This window comes from Canis aureus, chromosome 22, assembly GCF_053574225.1.
Source record: "Canis aureus isolate CA01 chromosome 22, VMU_Caureus_v.1.0, whole genome shotgun sequence".
Classification (NCBI taxonomy): domain Eukaryota; kingdom Metazoa; phylum Chordata; class Mammalia; order Carnivora; family Canidae; genus Canis; species Canis aureus.
In genome coordinates this window covers 1,277,448-1,294,225 of record NC_135632.1, presented here as the reverse complement: position 1 = coordinate 1,294,225, position 16,778 = coordinate 1,277,448, and the positions used below count along the sequence as shown (strand labels likewise).

The window sequence follows — 16,778 nt, the reverse complement described above, 5'->3', positions numbered from 1 at the left end:
ACTGAGACCAAGTTTCCCACTTGATGAATATGGGGGAGGCTTAAAATAGACAGTGCTCTGGAGGTAATGAAACCTCTCACACTCCTATGGAGCTCGCCTACTCAATTCCAAAACGGGCAAGGATGCAAAAGCAAGAGTGTGTTTGCAGGACACGCAGATCTGGGGAGAAGCCTGCTCGATGTTGCATGTATGGGAACCAAGTCTGGGTCCCGAAACGCCGGGCAGCAGCGCCACGAGGAGAACAAAGTGGCGTCTGCTGGCAGAGAAAGCAGTGATGCAGGTTCCGAGCGGGACAGGTTCTAGAATGTCGAGGCAAGTCAGGAAACACCGTCTGAAGGGAGAGCGAATAAATGAGAACCTGGGTGCCAAGCAGGAGGCGGCCACCTGCCGGAGGGGGCCTGTGCCCGGCGCGTCCCCCCCACAGACCCTGGGGAGCGGGAACGGGCATTGGGGCAGCAGCTCGGCATTTCCCGCACCGGCCCCAACCCGCCCTGCTCGTCGCCAAGTAGGTCTTTGTTTGCTTCTCCCCACGGGACAGTTAACTCCTCCACCAGGGACACGAGCCAGCACCTCGCCCGGCCGCTGCGTCCAACTCACAGTTCATCTTTCTGGGTGATGTCCGGTTGTCTGTCCGTCAGATTCCATTGGATGTGACTTCTCGGGGCCTGAAGTCTTGATCGAGACAGAGACGGCCCCCGGGTCCCCTGGGCGTCCGCGCACGTGCACGGGGCTGCTCCCAGTGGGTGCAAATGCTGCCGTCTGCAAGGAGATGCATGGGGGCGCCCGGCAGCCCTGGGCTGCGGCGGTTCTGGAGTCCAGCCTGGGGACCACCCCCCCCCCGGGGGCCCCGCACGGGGAGACGCGGACTCGGCCCCTGCAGGAGAGCTGCGGCTTCCGTTGCCTCCAGGGCTCTGAAATTCCTCCTCCAGAAGATTCCTTCTTTCCCTTATTCTTGGGCCACATCTGAAGTGGGCCCTAAGGGCTCGGCCCCGGGGGGCACTTCTGGGCTTTCTCGTCTCCCTTCCGGCGCCCTGACTGCCCGCCCCCGCCCCCGGGGTGCTCCACGTTCTGAATATCCAGACCCCCTTTCCCGGTTGGCTTTACTTCCCTAGTTCTCTGGAGACCCTCTTTGCCTGTCACTTCATTTGACCCGAGTCACCCTCAGAGGACTTCGCGGCAGGTGGTTCTCAGACCTCCCCTGCAGGCCTCCCTCCCTCGACCCCGACCGGGCCGCGCCTGCCATCAGGCCTGCGACCCCCTGGGAGGTAGGGACTGACCGGTGCTCGCCCTGAGGCGTATCAGCCCACCAAGAGGCATTTTCCCCCTCCAAGTCCTTTGGAAACACCATCTCTCATTGCCGGGGTTCTAGAAACAACCAACCTACAGATTTCGAGGCCCTGCGTGTTAAATTCTCCCTCCACCTTTCTTTCCGCCTCATAAACTACCTCTCTCCTTCGTTCATCTCTGTCTCAACATTCCCTGCCCAGCAGTGCTCAGGCCCGCGTCCCCACTGGGTCCCGGGGCCCTGCAAGGTCATCAGCGAGGTCCTCCCCCTGCCCCCCTATCGGAGCAGCCGGTTACCTAAACATCGGGCCACCCCCTAAGGGGTCGTCACCCTGCCAGCTCCCGGGGCTACTTTCCCAGACCCGCCCTTGACGACTGAGCCAATGCCGTGCCTTTCAGGTTTCTCCCATGGCAGCACCCCGCTTCACGGCAGTAGTCCCTGCACTGGCACGAGGCGCCACAACAGGCCACCCCCCAAATCCCGGTGACTTTGCTCCAGGGACATTCCCACCTGTTTACACCTCGTCCCAGACGAAACAGGCAGGGGCTCCCTTCCGTGTTTGACTGGAGCCTGGTGCGCGTGGGCCCGAGTGCAGCATCTGAGGGCTGGACCCGTGAAGGTGGGGCAGCTCCCTGGCACGCGGGGACAACCAGGAGGCAGGAGCCCAGCCTCAGTGAACACAGGCCCGTGTCTCTTCGTGCCACCTTTGTGGAGGCAACACATGCCTTTGTACCTCAATCTGTTTAAAGTCTTGGTTTGTAAGCTTTTGTGGGTCATGGACAGAGTGACCAACTATCTCAGTGTACACAGGACCGGGAGGGTTCCCAGGACATGAAACTTTCTGTGCTAAAACTAGGAGAGTCCCAGGCAAACGGGGACAAGTTGGTCACCTTAGCCATTGTTCTCTTAAAAAGGCAGATAAAAACAAAAAGGTGCCCATGTCTGAAGAACCCGCCTTGGAAGTCATAGAAGGCACCGTCTTCATCTTCCTTCCACTGTGAACTGACATGGCCTACTTTCCAAAAGAAGACACGAGCTCCTGGACAAACGGCCTGGCCCACATTTTTGTGCCACTCTGATTAAGTAAGAAAGCCTCGTTGGGCTTTTAGAATTTAAAATGTGTGCAGACCCCTCCCCGCAACACAGAGCTTATAGGGAAAGTCGTAACAGGATTCAAAGAAGGAAATACTTAGGCGGACGTCCGTAGGCAGAACTTCTCTCCCCTCCGCGAGAGCAGGGTCATCCCTGCCGCATTCAGCAAGAGCTCACCGTAAGCCCCCGGAGAAGGACCCGCTTGGGGCCTTGGGGTTATGATGGAGGAGGTCAATTTTCAAAATAAACGTTCATTATATTTTTACCCTTTGAAGAAAAATGCTGCTTGGCCTTAAACAAATTAAGAGTGCTCAGGCTTTTTATTTGGGGCATTTTTTTTAGTTGAATATTATTAAAAATAATTACAGGCTGTGGATTTAATCTAAAACACAATCAGCACCCCCAAAGTCCCCTACAGTGAGTTAAAGCATCCTCCTTCTCAAAATTCAAAATTAAGTGGAAATTCAGATTAGTTTTGATTTATAACCACATTATGAACTATTTAATATTTTCAAGAAGTCATTCCCTGTGCCCATATTAAATTAATTTACAACAGAATATTATATAATTTATATATGCATACATATAATAAATTACAGCCTGACTATATAATTCTACATGTATAATTAATTACATTAACCATCTACATTTTAAGCCTACAATTAGATAACCCTAAAAGACAACCCCGTTAGCATTTTTTAATAAATACTTGTGTTTGGAGCTGTTTAACAGAGCACCTGATAGCTGATAGAGCAGTGTTAACATCTGTTCCATTATTTCCAGAGGACGTTGGTTGAACGCAATACTATTCACATAAAATATGCATTTGTTCTTGACTGTCAAGTACCTCTATTATTTTATTAAAAAGTCAAAAAAGAATATAATCAGACTTCATAATTTATGTGTGACATTTTCATTACAGAAAACTTTATGCAAAATTGAATTCTAAAATTTAATTTCCTGTGATGTTTAAATTACTTACTATCTGGCTCCTCTCCAAACAGTGCGATCACTGAAGGCCCCATATGAATTCTATTAAGGATACATTTTGCTGCTGCCAGAAAACACAGGGTATTTTTCTAAGGAACTCTAAGAATATGCTTCTTAAATATATTTTGTGCCAGTTTAAATAGTTTTTCTCACGCAGGAAAGAAAGGCAGGAACTTTGCTTTCTTTCTTTTCTTTTTTTTTTTTTTTTTTTTGAAAAAACCACAGCCAGGGTTTCTCTGCTTGTCTCCCTCCCACCTGGCCTGCGACGCCTCCCTCCTGATACTTGAACCTGGGGAAGCAGCCCGGCCCAACCCTGACGGCTGGGGCGCCAGGTCGCAGGACAGTAAGCAGGTTCCCGCTGGCTCCCTTTCTCCTCTGCCCAGGTAGGCCCGACGCAGGGAAATGCGGCCCTGGGAGCTCTGGGGCGCCTGGGGCACCTCCCGGCGGCCCACAGGGTCCGGGGCAAGGCAGGGGTCGCCGCAAGCCACGTTGCCCTCTGGACCCTGGGAGGGGATGGGCTCCAGAAAGGCCTGCACCGCGGGGACCAGGCGCTGGGGCGGCGGTGGGGGGGGGGGGGGCGGCGGTGCAGGCAAGCCTGGGCAGCGCAGACCAGGTGGCCCTGCAGGAGGTGGCAGCCCAGGCATCGGTCAAGAACCAGGTGGGGCTGCTGCCCCAGCAGCTCAGCTTCAGCCATGGCACCTGCGCACAGAGATGGAGGTCCAGGCTTCAGGAGGGCTCTAACGTGCTGTAGGCTTTGGGGGGGTTCTAACGTGCTGTAGGTTTCAGGGAGGGCTCTAATGTGCTGTAGGCTTCAGGGAGGGCTCTATCGCGCTGTAGGCTTCGGGAGGGCTCTAAGGTGCTGTAGACATTGGGAGGGCTCTAATGTGCTGTAGGCTTTGGGGGGGCCTCTAACGCCCTATAGGCTTCAGGAGGGCTCTAATGCGCTGTAGGCTTCAGGAGGGCTCTAACATGCTGTAGGCTTCGGGAGCGCTCTAACGCTGTCTCCTTGGTGGCTGCCCCCTCTGGGGCAGGGACGGGAACCCAAGCCCCACTGCGCTGATTCCCAGAGCCCACGCCCTGCATCAGTGCCCGTCCCAAGCCCAGGGAATCTGTTTCCCTCCCACGTAGGGTGGGCGTCCATGGAGGCAGCCGCAGAGCTGAGATGTATGCGCACCCCGGTACTGGGCATGCGGGCTCCCGCCCCAGCACCCCTCTGTGGCCTTCTGCGACGTCAGAGCCGGAAACTCAACGGAAGCCTCACCCTCACGGCTCTCCCCCGTGCACCTGCTACTGCAGCTGTCTATCCGGTCTCATTGCGGGCGGCGGGGTCCTGCGGGGGCCTCAAGGTGTCCTTCCCCCAGGCCATCGGCCCACTGCCCAGACTCCACCCCTGTGAGCCCTTCTCCCTCTCGGGACACTCTCCTTTAAAAGATCACTCTAGGAGAGCACATGGAGTTAGCCACAACGAGCTTGGAGATTCTCCTGGGGGGGGATTCATCTGATGCCTTTTGCTCAACCACCCAACACCCCCTGGAACCATCCATGGGGCATTGCAAACGCTCCACCAGGGTTTGGGAAACTGTCTCCAGGGTGGCTGCTGCGTTCCAGTCTGTTCCCTTCCCACTAACGGGCCTTTCCTCTTAGACTTAGCTTCCCCCTCTGGAGTCTCCTCAACTTCCCGATGGGGGCTCCGCCCAGGCCTGCATTTGCCGCAACCAATCCACCCGGTTGCAAGTACATCAGGTAGATGTATTTTCTCACTGGGTCCCCACCTACCACCCAGTACCCCGAGGTACAGACGAGAGGGAGACCTGATGGGAGGTAGGGGAGAGGAGGACTCTGGGGTGAGTGGTGCACAGTGAAGCCTGACCCATGCGCCCTGCTCCAAAGACTCACGGTCTGAGTGGGAAGGGAAGGGGGAAGAAGGGAAGGAAGAGAGAACAGAGATGTTTCCAGACTTGGCCTCCTTGCAAAGTCAACTCACCCACTCCTCTGCCTTAACAGCACAGGAATTTGGAGGAAGGCTCTTACAAAAGGCAGTGGCGGGGGGATGTATGTGGCAGGATAACTCGTGCTCGTGGGTGCTCAATAAATAGAATGAGTTGCTAATAATAATAATAATGTGCAAATATCCTCAGGTCAGTTGGATAAGACTTTCCGCTTGTGCTCACCTGGCGTACGGAAGAGGATAAGAAGACGGGGCAAAAGCACGTGTTCCCGACCGACAGCCCCGGGGAGGCGCCGCGGGAAACGGTGATGGCGCGTGGGCAACTGCGAGGGCACAGTCGGAAAGTCTCAAGTGTCAAAATACCAAGCGGAAGTGACAAAGGGAGCGGCTAGGGAGTCCTGCACACGCCACGTTTTTGGTAAAGGGGAAGCTTCAGGCCTCAGCGGCACAGAGCAAAAGGGGGCAAACACTGTCCCGTAAACAAGAATTACAACCTAATCGTGGCCAAAGCCCCAGAAGGCTCAATTAAGTGCATGTGGCCCCTCAGCAGGACCCGCGCCCCCTTGACGGCAGGCGCCCGGGGGGCTGGGGCTGGCCGGGCAGCAGCTGGGTGCGGCGGGGACCGTGGATCCCAGGACAGGCGGGGCGGGCCGCGGGCACTGGGAGGGCAGGCGTGGTGACGGCCGCAGCCCCCCGGCTCAGCACTGTCCTCTGCTCCACCCACAGCTCCCGGGAAGGGCCTGTGGCCCGGCGGGCCGGCTCGCTGGAACCCTGGGAGGCGCTCTGGGGGCCCACCCGCCGCTGTCCCCACGCTCGCAAGTGGCCTCCGCGCTGACTTGCACGCCCCCAGGGCGGCGGGGCTCTACCCGGTTTCCCTTACTCGGGTGACACATGGCCACGTCCTGCCCCTGACCTGTTCCCGGCCTCTGCACACCTGCCCTGGCCCTCAGACCACGCTGGGCGCCTCTCCTGAGGGCCCCCCTCCCGTCGCCCCGCAACCTGCAGACGCCAGCGAAGTGCAGGCCACCCCTGCAGCAGCCTCAGGCTCCTCCACGCCTGCCCCCATGGGACCCCTTCTGGTCCCCTAACTTGAGAACGTCCCTCTTTACACCGCCCGTCCCCAAATCGACACCTCGAGCCTCAAGCTCTCCCTTGAATTCCAGGCTCCTTTTCCCAACTTCCTGTTCAACATCTTCACCTGGAAGGACGCTGAGGATCCACACTTCCCGTGTCTAAGACCAGACAACACACACACACACACACACACGCACACGCACAGCTGCTCTTCGTCGTTCGCATCTCCGTAAATGGCATTTACATCTGGCCAGATGCTCACGCTACCCGCCTGGAGACGTGCCTGGCTCCTTCCTTCTCACGCACCCGTCAGCGAGCCCCGTCGGCTGCACCCCCAAAGTGTGCCCGGAATCCAGGCGCTCGGGCACCTCGACCCGACCATGGCATCCCAGCCAGCGCCACGTGTCGCGAACGTTACTGCCGCAGCGTCCTCTCTGCTGCATCCCTAACCTTCCACGCTGACCCCACACAACAGCCGGAAGGAACATTTTAAGACATCACAAAGATTATGCCCCCCCCGCCTGTCCAAGCCTCCCCCAGGCACCCCCCCCACCCAGGCGCACCCTCCACTGCTTTCCCTCCGGGCCCCCTCCGGGCCCCCCACTCGGGCTCTCGCGCTCTTCCTCGGCGGGTGCTCCCTCCCTGACGCCCCGAACCTCGCCGTGTCCTCTGCCTGGGAAGCTCTTCCCCACGTATCCAAGGATGCACATTTCCTTCCGTCCTTCAAGCCCCTGCTTACATGTCACCCGTCCAGGGGGACCTCCCCGACCTCTGTCCGGTGGCGCCCTCCATCACTTCCTCCTTCCCTACCCCGGTCCTCCTTGCTTGTCGCAGCCCCACACACCCGCTGCTTTCTTAGCAGTTGGTTACCTGCCCCCTCAACAGCAGGGGTTTTGCTTCTCTGTTCGCTGCTGACTCCCAGCATCTAAAACTCAATAAATGTATGAACAAAAGAATGGACGGGAGGGAACCGGTGACCTTAAGCAAGGTGGGAAGGCACGTACCAGCCGAACCAACGTGAACGAGGCTTCCTTACGGGCCTTGAGTGAGTTTCTGCCCCGGCGGCGGTGGTGGTGGTTTCTTTTGTTTCAAATCTTTGTATTAAATTCGGAGCCACACCCTACTTAACCCCGCCAGCAAGCCTGAGCTTCCCCTGCTGGTCCGTGATCGCTGCGGTGGCTTCAACCAGAAATGAAATCCTAATCACCGCATCTGCCTCGCACCCTTCACTCACAGGCCCACAAATGAAACTCCAGCCGGGCGATGTCATTCCACCTGCGTGGGGTTGGGCCCGGCGCACTAGCTGGAGTCCGGTGCTGCTTAACCTTGACGAGCTTCGAGGTTTGCAGCCCCCTAACCTCCTCGCTTACCAACCCATAAGCATTCGCGTGACCTAAGTCTACCGGGGAGCTTGTCGGTGTGGCTACTTCAGTTCCCCGCCAGGCTAAAGGTTTTTTAAATCTTTTGGGACCAATGGTTACCACGGTCATTATTGGTTTACAACCTAATGGCCCTTAATGTCAATGGAGAGAAAAAAGGGGACAAGTCACTTCGGATCCAGCTTGACCTACCCATGAACACATGAACAGGAAGAAAAGAGGGAGATGGGCAGTTTTCTTCATTTCCCAGAGAACTGGGAAGGAGGGACCTCAGAACCTTGGGGGACTTGGAGGAACAGTGCTCAGTCAGACGGCCGCATGTCAACCACAGCCCAAGAGCATCTCAAAGCTCCCGACCTGCTTCCTGTTCCAACCTGAGGGGGCTGTAGTGTGACTTCCAGGTACCTGACTGGGGCCAGGCGATCCAAATGTTGAGCCCTGTGAAAAGCGATTAACATTCCAGAGCAAATGTGTTACCCGCAAGAAAGGCCACTTCCAGGAGCACCTGGCCACTGAGCCAGGTGCAGGTTGGTCCCCGTGACCTCAGGGAGTCGCTTGCAGATCAGATATCAACAGGTGGAAGCAGCAGTCACTGGAGCAGGCCATTTTATTGATGGAATTGGGTTTACAAATTACCTTCAAAACACACTAAAGTGAAATATTAAATTCCCCACTCTCTCGCAGACTCCTTCTGGATTTGAAAGGAGGAAAGGCACAACACCATTTTCCCGAATAGCCATATCCCCGCTGCAGTGAGACCTATTCAGAAGTAGGCTGAGGGTTCTCAGGATCAACTACTGTGACGCTAGGTTAGACAGATGCTAAATGATTAAATAGCTTGATCAAATAAAACCAAGCAGTGATTATTACAGGCCAAAAGACACCGAAAAGAAGCATTCAGAGGCTGGTTCCCACTGCGTTAGAAAGTTATCCTAATAAAGAATAAGAATCAGGTATACCTTAGATGCCACAACACTTCCAAGTATCTTCCAACGTTCACAGCCTGGTAATGTGGGGTTGAGTGCGCCCCTTCATCTAGAGGGAACAGCTCTCCCCAAATAGGCCTGAGACCCTGGATGAAGGGCTACAAACAACGGCCCTCAACTCTGGATGCACACTAGCATGACCGGTTTACACACATCCTAGTCTCTACAGATGGGGTCCCAGCAATCCCATTTGCAAAGATCCCCTTGATGATTCCGTGAAAACGGGGACGAGGAACATTGCACTGAACGAAGAGAACTTGGGTCTTATTTAGTCCAGGGCTTCTCAAGCTGGTCTGTTCATTACTGTCATTGGGCGACTCATGTCACATATACAGACTATGGGACGCCTTCCCCTGGAGAGTCTGACTCAGTAGGACGAGGGCAGAACCCTGGAATCTGTATGTGTTTGCACACACCCCACAGGACTTTTTTGAGCCGGCTAATTTGTGAAACCCTAATTTAATGTGCCTCCTCATTTTATAGGGCAATCTGATGTGATTCCTAATGATAAGCTCCTGAGAAGTGGAGTTACTCCTGACACACCATGGTATTGTCCTCAGAGCCTCATGTACACAGTAGGCACTCAATACATAATTTTGAGTAAATGAATGGAATAACGGAAAAACTGAAAATTTCCGTTTTTTTTAATCTGGCCTCTCAACGGTTCTCATAAACTTGGGTAAGACTGAAGAGTTTGTTTCTTCATCTATTAAATGAACATAATAAGACGTATCTTCACAGGGATTAGATAAATACAGTAGCCCCCCCATAATCCACAGGGGATATGTTCCAAGACTTCAGCGGATGCCTGAAGTTGCACATCAGTACTGAGCCCTATGTGTGTTGTTTTTTCCTATACATACGTACTTAAATGATAAAATTTAAATTTATAAATTTTATAAATTTTAGATTTATAAAATTAATGAATTATATTAGATTATAAATTTATAAAATTTATAATTTACATTTAAAATTTATAAATTAGGCACAGTAAGAGATGAATAGCAAAAACTAATGATAAAATAGAACAATTATAACAATATACTGTACTAAAAAGTGTGTGTGTCTCTCTCTCCTTTTCCCGAAATATCTTATTGTGCTACATTCATCCTCCTTCTTCTAATGCTGGTGTGAGACGACAGAATGCCGATATGATGAATTAAAGTGAGGCCAGTGGTGTAGGACTACGGAGCTTCTGATGGTATGTATGTATGTATGTATGTATGTATGTATGTATGTATGTATTTATTTATTTATTTATTTATTTATTTATTTATTTATTTAAGCTTCTGATATTATATCAGAAGAAGGATCATCTGCTTCTGGACCGCGGTTGACCATAAGTACCTGAAGCCCTGGAAAGCAAAACCATGGATAAGGGGGTACTATTGTAGTGTTTCCAAATCATTTTCACATAAAGATTCAGACATACATTAAGTATTGTCAATATAAAGGAAAAAAATAAGGGCCAGAAGTGAGAACAACCCGCTTCACAGAGTTAATGAACGGCAAAGCTAGACCTAGACCAAAGTTCCCTAACTCCCAGCCAAGACTTCTCACCACTTGCCACTGGGCATGGAATTTTCTGGCAAGTGGCCCAACTGAAATACTTCACCCAGACTAGTATGGTCGTACTATCTCTTGAGGAAGACACTTTGCTGCAAGTCTCTACAGAAGCCTGTCGTTCTCAGAAGTCTGAATTTCAAGTCTCCTGATGAGAAACCAAGAGCCATCGCAGTGGAACAAGAAGGTTCCTGCCTTTTTCTACTACAGCATGACCCAGGAGGGGAAAATGCAGCCGTGCACCAGCTGCTGCCTGCACGCAGAGGGGCCCAGCCAGGGGAGAGGGGCCCCTGTGGGGGAGGCTGGTCTAGGAGCTGGGGACTTGGTCATTGTGCCTTCTCAGAGATGACGTCCAAGATAGCCACGTGAAAAAAACGCACCATAGCAGGGGTCAGAATGGTCAAGGCAATTCCAAGTATTCTGATGAGTCTTTTTATTTTTATTTCCAAGTATCCGTCTCTTCTACTTTTTGAAGGGAGAAAAAGAAGTTACAAACCACAGAGGAGGAATCAAGGTATTGTGAGTCTACGGCTAGCCCGGGAATCTTGCAATATTGCCACAAAGCCCTGAGAAGCCAGTGAAAAGCTGACACCTTTTAAAAGTAAATCCACCTTCTTCTAACCCAGACCGTGAGGTGGATGTGGATGCGGACTTCGCTCCCAAGAGTGATGAGAGGAGCCTAATGTCAGTGCCAGGCCGACTTGGACAAGAGAGTCCCGCTGGTGCAAGCCAGTCTCCCCGCACTTCATGCGAGTGTTGTACTGGCCAAGAGCCAGGAGCGGGCTGAGTTCATATTTTCCCCCTTAACGATCCCATGTTATTTTTAGGGATGTTAATATGTCAAACTCGGGGAAAATGAAGTATTTGGAGTTTTTTTTTATTATGCCCATGTTCACAAAATGTATTAACTAATAATCACTAGTTCACAAGTGAACTAAGTCTGTTCTGTTCCTTGGCTTCTATCTTGCACACAGGGAAGGTGTTGAAAAGCACCAGAGGGAGGCTGACGAACAGCAGCAGGACAACGTGGCCTTCCTCCACTGGCCAAGGTAGCAGAGCTCATCCCAGCCAATGGCATATCAGGCTATCACTTTGCATCAGAGTTCCAGAATTTCTAATTCATGATCCAGATAGGATTCTAATTATTTCATTTGGCTATTAGGCAAAATAGCAGCTTAAAACATGTGATCATATCCTTTGCCTGCTTATTAATCTCATTACCCAGGGCAGAGCTTTAACTCTTTAGCCTAACACATAGGCCCTGGCTTCATGCCTCATGTTCTCTGTGCTCCAAGTAGTTTTCCCCTCTTGTTTTCCTTGGTGACCTCTTACTCTTTTTTCAAGATCCAGATTAAATGCCATCTTCAATGTGGCCCCTTCTCCCGGTCCCCATTTAAACAAGCTTCTTTCTGTGGGACTCATGAGAGATAGTGTGACATGCGGGGGGCGGGGGGCGGGTGGAGGAAATAAAAAGCAAGGACAGCTCTGCAATTTAACTTGGGCAAATCATTAACCTTCCTGAGAATCCATTTGCTATAATTTAGTGATCTAGAAAAAAAGTACAACCTGGCTTATGAAAAGGTGTAACGATTTTCACCTGGGAAGATTGCGATGGTTAAATAGAAAATGGTATGAAGAACCAGCATAGTTCCCAGTACACAGAACGGTATCAATAAATGTGTAGTTTCTTATGCCCGGCACAAAAGAAATATGCAAAGATTACAGAATGAAGAAATTCCCATCTGTACCCAGAACACAGCTCTAATGTTTTTTATACTCATATTCCAAATGAATAGGAGAGGCCAGTAATACTCCAGAGTGTCTACTTGCCTCTCTCTTCCTCTACATTCCCTTTTCTCTCTCTTTATCCTTATTCACTCTCAAGCTTAAGTCACCATGGAAACTGAAGTAGAATACAAATAACGCACGTATCCTGTATCTCACCTGCACCTCAAGGCCGTTCCCGGTAAGTCTAAACACACAAAGTTCCCACTTCGCAAATTCACGCAGGTCCTAGGGATCAGTTTCCGTCCTCTATGTGCTAGCAAACTATGCATTTAGTAACCCACCTTGGATCAACATCAGATTTGATGGCTCAGAGGTCATTGGCTCCTCCCTTTCTCCTTGATTTCCCAAAACTGCAGGGCACCTTAAGATGGGCAACCTGTGCAAGTAAATCCTACCTCTGACCCACACAAATCAAAAGATTGGGCAATGAGAAAGCTATTGTATAGACAAGCTTGCAGAAAAGCCCAAGCATATTTTCATATGCAACATTGATCATTTATCTAAATCTATTTGCATTTTAATATCCTAGAAAGACACATACAATTGGAGGAGATTAATATGTTCTCTACTGAGATTCCACAGATATTCAGTGATGCCCCCAGAGGAGGACTGCAGAGCCCTGACACATTTAATATTTTTTACCGAAATGTGAGTGTCACATTTGAAACCAGGGTTGGCCCTATATTGATGAAGAACCACTTTAGAATAGTAAAGGAAGCACCAGATGGCCACCTGGCCCCAGTTCTGGACCTTCTAATGTGATGAACATTTCATGCCCATTTGAACTGACCAGTATGGTTTCCAGTTGGGGAATTTCCCACCGTAGGAGGATCACTTGCCAAGATAGAAGCCAGAAACTGATTCTCCTGGCCTCCCTTGGTGCTAGGCCCAGGCCCATGGCCTAGGCTTGGGGCTTTTAGTTACTCTGGATCCAATGAGATATATTTCAAATGACAAGATACAGATAAGAAAAAAGAATTCTCCATGTGAAACTCATACAGACAGGGGATGGAGCCTGGTAGGAAGTCATCCAGCTTCCAGACAAGGCAATAGGACAGGCTCAGTGCTGGGGTCCCGAGCAGTCAGCTCTAACACCTGGGCCCCAGGTAGCAACAGCTGGGTCTCCAGAGGATTCCTCCACCAGTGCAATATGGAAATTGCTCCTGGTCTTACAGAGGCTCTATCTACCACCCACTGTTATTTTCAAAAATTCTTTCCTATGTAAACTATCTAATGCTCATATAACCAACCTTGGGCAACTCATTCACTTCTATGGCCCTGAATTTCCTTAGCTAAAAATGAGGGCTTCTGTCTAAACCACCTTGAGACTGCTTTACAATCCTAAAAATCTGTATTAATCTCATACAACAAGCTGATTTTTCAGGGTAAGCTTTCAGGTCAATGCACAGGCCGGGGTTCTAAGGTCTCGCAATGTGAAGAAGAGACGCACCCCACGTTTCAAAGTGTGATTTTTTACCTCCTAGACATGATCATGTTTCTGTGGCATCATGCCTTTCTCATTCAGTATGTACAGTAAGCGATGGGCCAACCTGTTCCCATGCAGGAGAGGCACAGCATCAGTGAGGGAAACAAATGAGATAGGGGGAAATTAATATTTTTAATGCCCATGAAATTAGCACCGGGTGTGGGACTGCCATATATATGAATTGCCTCAGCCTCATTTTAATCTGCAGAATAAGCCAGAGGTAAAAATGATGATTTTCATTTTACAGATAGAAAATTGAAGTTCAACACCATTCGGGTATTTGTCCAAGTTCATGTCCCAAATGAGTAGTAGAGCAATGATTCAATCTAGGTCTTCTCTCTACAAGTTCATGGCTCTAACACCCACCCAGGAGAAAATTTGCCATAAGAAAAGCCCATCTCCAAACTCATTGCCAAGTCTAGCCAGTCCAAGTAAACTTGAAGGTTGAAACTATCCGTTTTAAAATTAGACACAAGTTGGGGTTGCCTCAACCTAGGAAATTCCTAATAAAGCTCATGATGAGCTTCCCAAGAGAATGCCATCTTAAAGAGAATTTCAAAGATGGGAAAAAAGTCGGATGCATACCAAGAATGAAAAGACTCAATAAGGAAAATATACATTCTTGGTTCCCCATGCCCTCCTCCCCCACTTTTTTTTTTTTTTTAACAATCTCTCTTAAAAAAAAAAATCTCTCTTATTAACCCAATTCGTTTACTAAAAACAGAAAACAAAATGAAAGGCCTGCATCTTAATGTATGTGATGCTCTTGCAGGAAACTACTAAATGTTTATTAAGGCCATACCATACATGAAAGAATGAAGCCTGTTTCACATATTGTTACAAATCTGTAATGTTAGAATAAAAGGGAAAACTGATTCCTACCAATTATGAAAATGTACAGGATTAAATCAATAGCTCAGCCAGACCTGACCAGCATCTGGTCTGCAGCAGGGGCCAAATAGATCTCATTTGGGATACTTAGGAAAAGTAACTTCTAAAACATAAATCAGGACTATAAAATCATCATCTGATTACCAAAAATTTTAAAAGCAGAGAAGAAAGTGTATTCAAGTGTGAAATACGGTTTTGGAGAAGGGGGAAGGCAGGCAGCTTTAGCACAGAACAAGAAGAAAAATCAAAGAGCAAGAAGAAGGAGGGATGAACGTCTTAGTGCAAAAACTTTAGGCCGTCCTTTCCGCACACAGCGTGGCGAAGAGTCCAGGCGATTAGCTGGCTCATTCCGGCCCATCTTGCAACCCAGCACTTTCATTCTAACTGATGAAAAGAGGCTTAGGGACTTACTTATACCCAAATAATCATTTTAATATGTTTTTTTCTATGTAGATATGGTCTTAAACCCAGGAAACCGAAAGGAGAACTTCCGAACCCAAGTATCAGAGGAAGAGATGTTGATGTATTCAGACGGAAATAGGACAGATCCATAGACACAGGGGTTCGGCTCCGACATGGCTGTCCTAACACAGACAGACCAAGGGCCCCGCGCTATCGACGTCGCCCGGGGACCCGCAGGAGGAAGACTACTTGAGGTCTTCGAGTATCTGTGCTCCTCATCCTCTGTCCCTTAATATACAAATTCAAGTCATAACCAGGTCCCGTGTTCTCAGTCTCAAGGCATATGCCTCATTTCAGACTTAATCCAGGTAGATTTCTATGCTTATAGGATTTTTCAGTTAAATAATTTCAAAATCGTCTTCTTTCATCTTTTCCCAATCAGAAAGAGGTTTATAACAATCCTGTCTTCGGCAGGTGGGGGTGGCATGCACCCTGGAGAGGAAAAAAAAATTACTGAAAATAACTGCTTTCACAGAAATCTTTTGACTGGCTGGACGTAGAGGCACCCGAAACTATTGCTTAAGAAAAGATTTTTCTAATTTCAATATATCAAATTAAATAAAGAAATTCATGTGACCAACATTTTCAGCACTTCTTATACATCAAGGACATAGGGTGAGAAAGACGTTATCCTCTTTGAAGGAATATATGACTTAGGAAGACAGAGAATATGAAGAGATCATTTCAATGCACTGTGGAGATAGATGAGGGAAACTTCTGCTTGGAGAGCAGCAGGGGACGAAGTAGGGAGTCAAGAACAACTTCCTGGGACAAGTGATACTGAAATTAAATCCAGAAGAGTAACCTGGAGCACACCAGGGGGAGAAAGGGGCCAAGCCAAGAAAGGGGATCTCCAGGCAAGGGAAGCAGCAAAGGCACAGACAGAACCAAAGGTGGTGCAGTGTTTCTGGAGCAGAAAGTCAGAGGTGGGAAACGGCAGACGATGACTCCGGAAGAAACAGATGAGGGGGGAACTGATGTGCCATGCGAAAGGAGAGGCATAGCTTCTCTGAGAGAAGTCCGTTCACCACACAAAGGGCTAAACATCACTGTTATTTGGGAAGTCTAGAAGACTCCAGGAGGTTCCATCTTCTACCAGCAAAGATAGCAGGGACTGTGCTGATCATCTTTCCCACTTAGAGGTAGCAACAGCCCAAAGTGTATGTAAGAGTCCCAGAGCCCAAACGGCCTGAGATAGCATATGATGCCACAGGGGAAGACTGAAACTGGAAGATTAAATTTGGGTGATTGTAATTGGTCTGAGTAGTAGAAAATGGTGGGTAGACTGAGCCAGGGCGTCATAGCCAGCCGCTCAACATCGTCTTCCTTCCTCTGCAGGGAGTTGCTGATGTCTGCTGGTTTGCTGTTGGTTGGTTGGCTTTGAATTAGGATAGACGATCATTCTGAAATTTCTGCTTGGACACCACTTCTGCACCTCAACAAATAAATACTTGTAAATTTAATGCCTCCATTATATATGCATATATGTGCGTGTGTGTGTGTGTTCTTCTCAAACATTGTCATGAACGTTCCCTCATTTGCTTGTAAGGGAGATAGATGAAGATCATTCCTGTCATTTTTCAGGTAAAAACACCAAAGGTCCTCTCCAGAAAAGTTGATTTGTTTAGGTCATCCAGCCAATCCATGGGGGGTAGAGAAAGTGTTAGAATCCCGCCTTCCTTTTTTTTTAAGATTTTTTTTATCTATTAATTTGAGAGAGCAAGAGAATGAGAGCGTGAGAGTGTGAGAGCCATGAAGATTTGCAGAGGGAGAAGGACAAGCAGACTGCAAGCTAGGCACAGTCCCAGGACTCTGAGACCATGACCCAAACCCA

The 16,778-nt window shown here is 49.6% G+C and overlaps 2 long non-coding RNA genes across 4 annotated transcripts; both read left to right on the top strand.

Annotated features, from left to right (window-relative positions):
- The first annotated feature begins 319 nt into the window (after positions 1 to 319).
- LOC144293631 (uncharacterized) lies at positions 320 to 5,112 on the top strand. Its single transcript, XR_013360816.1, has 4 exons — positions 320 to 505; positions 2,200 to 2,368; positions 3,593 to 3,750; positions 5,012 to 5,112. It is a non-coding gene; the product is annotated as an uncharacterized LOC144293631 (long non-coding RNA).
- Positions 5,113 to 11,457: 6,345 nt separating this feature from the next.
- LOC144293630 (uncharacterized) lies at positions 11,458 to 16,414 on the top strand. Of its 3 annotated transcripts, none has more exons than XR_013360815.1 (3): positions 11,458 to 12,283; positions 14,936 to 15,252; positions 16,283 to 16,414. It is a non-coding gene; the product is annotated as an uncharacterized LOC144293630 (long non-coding RNA). The 3 variants fall into 3 exon arrangements; XR_013360813.1 differs by having other exon boundaries at positions 15,359 to 16,402; XR_013360814.1 differs by lacking the exon at positions 16,283 to 16,414 and having other exon boundaries at positions 11,458 to 11,946; positions 12,203 to 12,283; positions 14,936 to 15,197.
- The last annotated feature ends 364 nt before the right edge of the window (positions 16,415 to 16,778 follow it).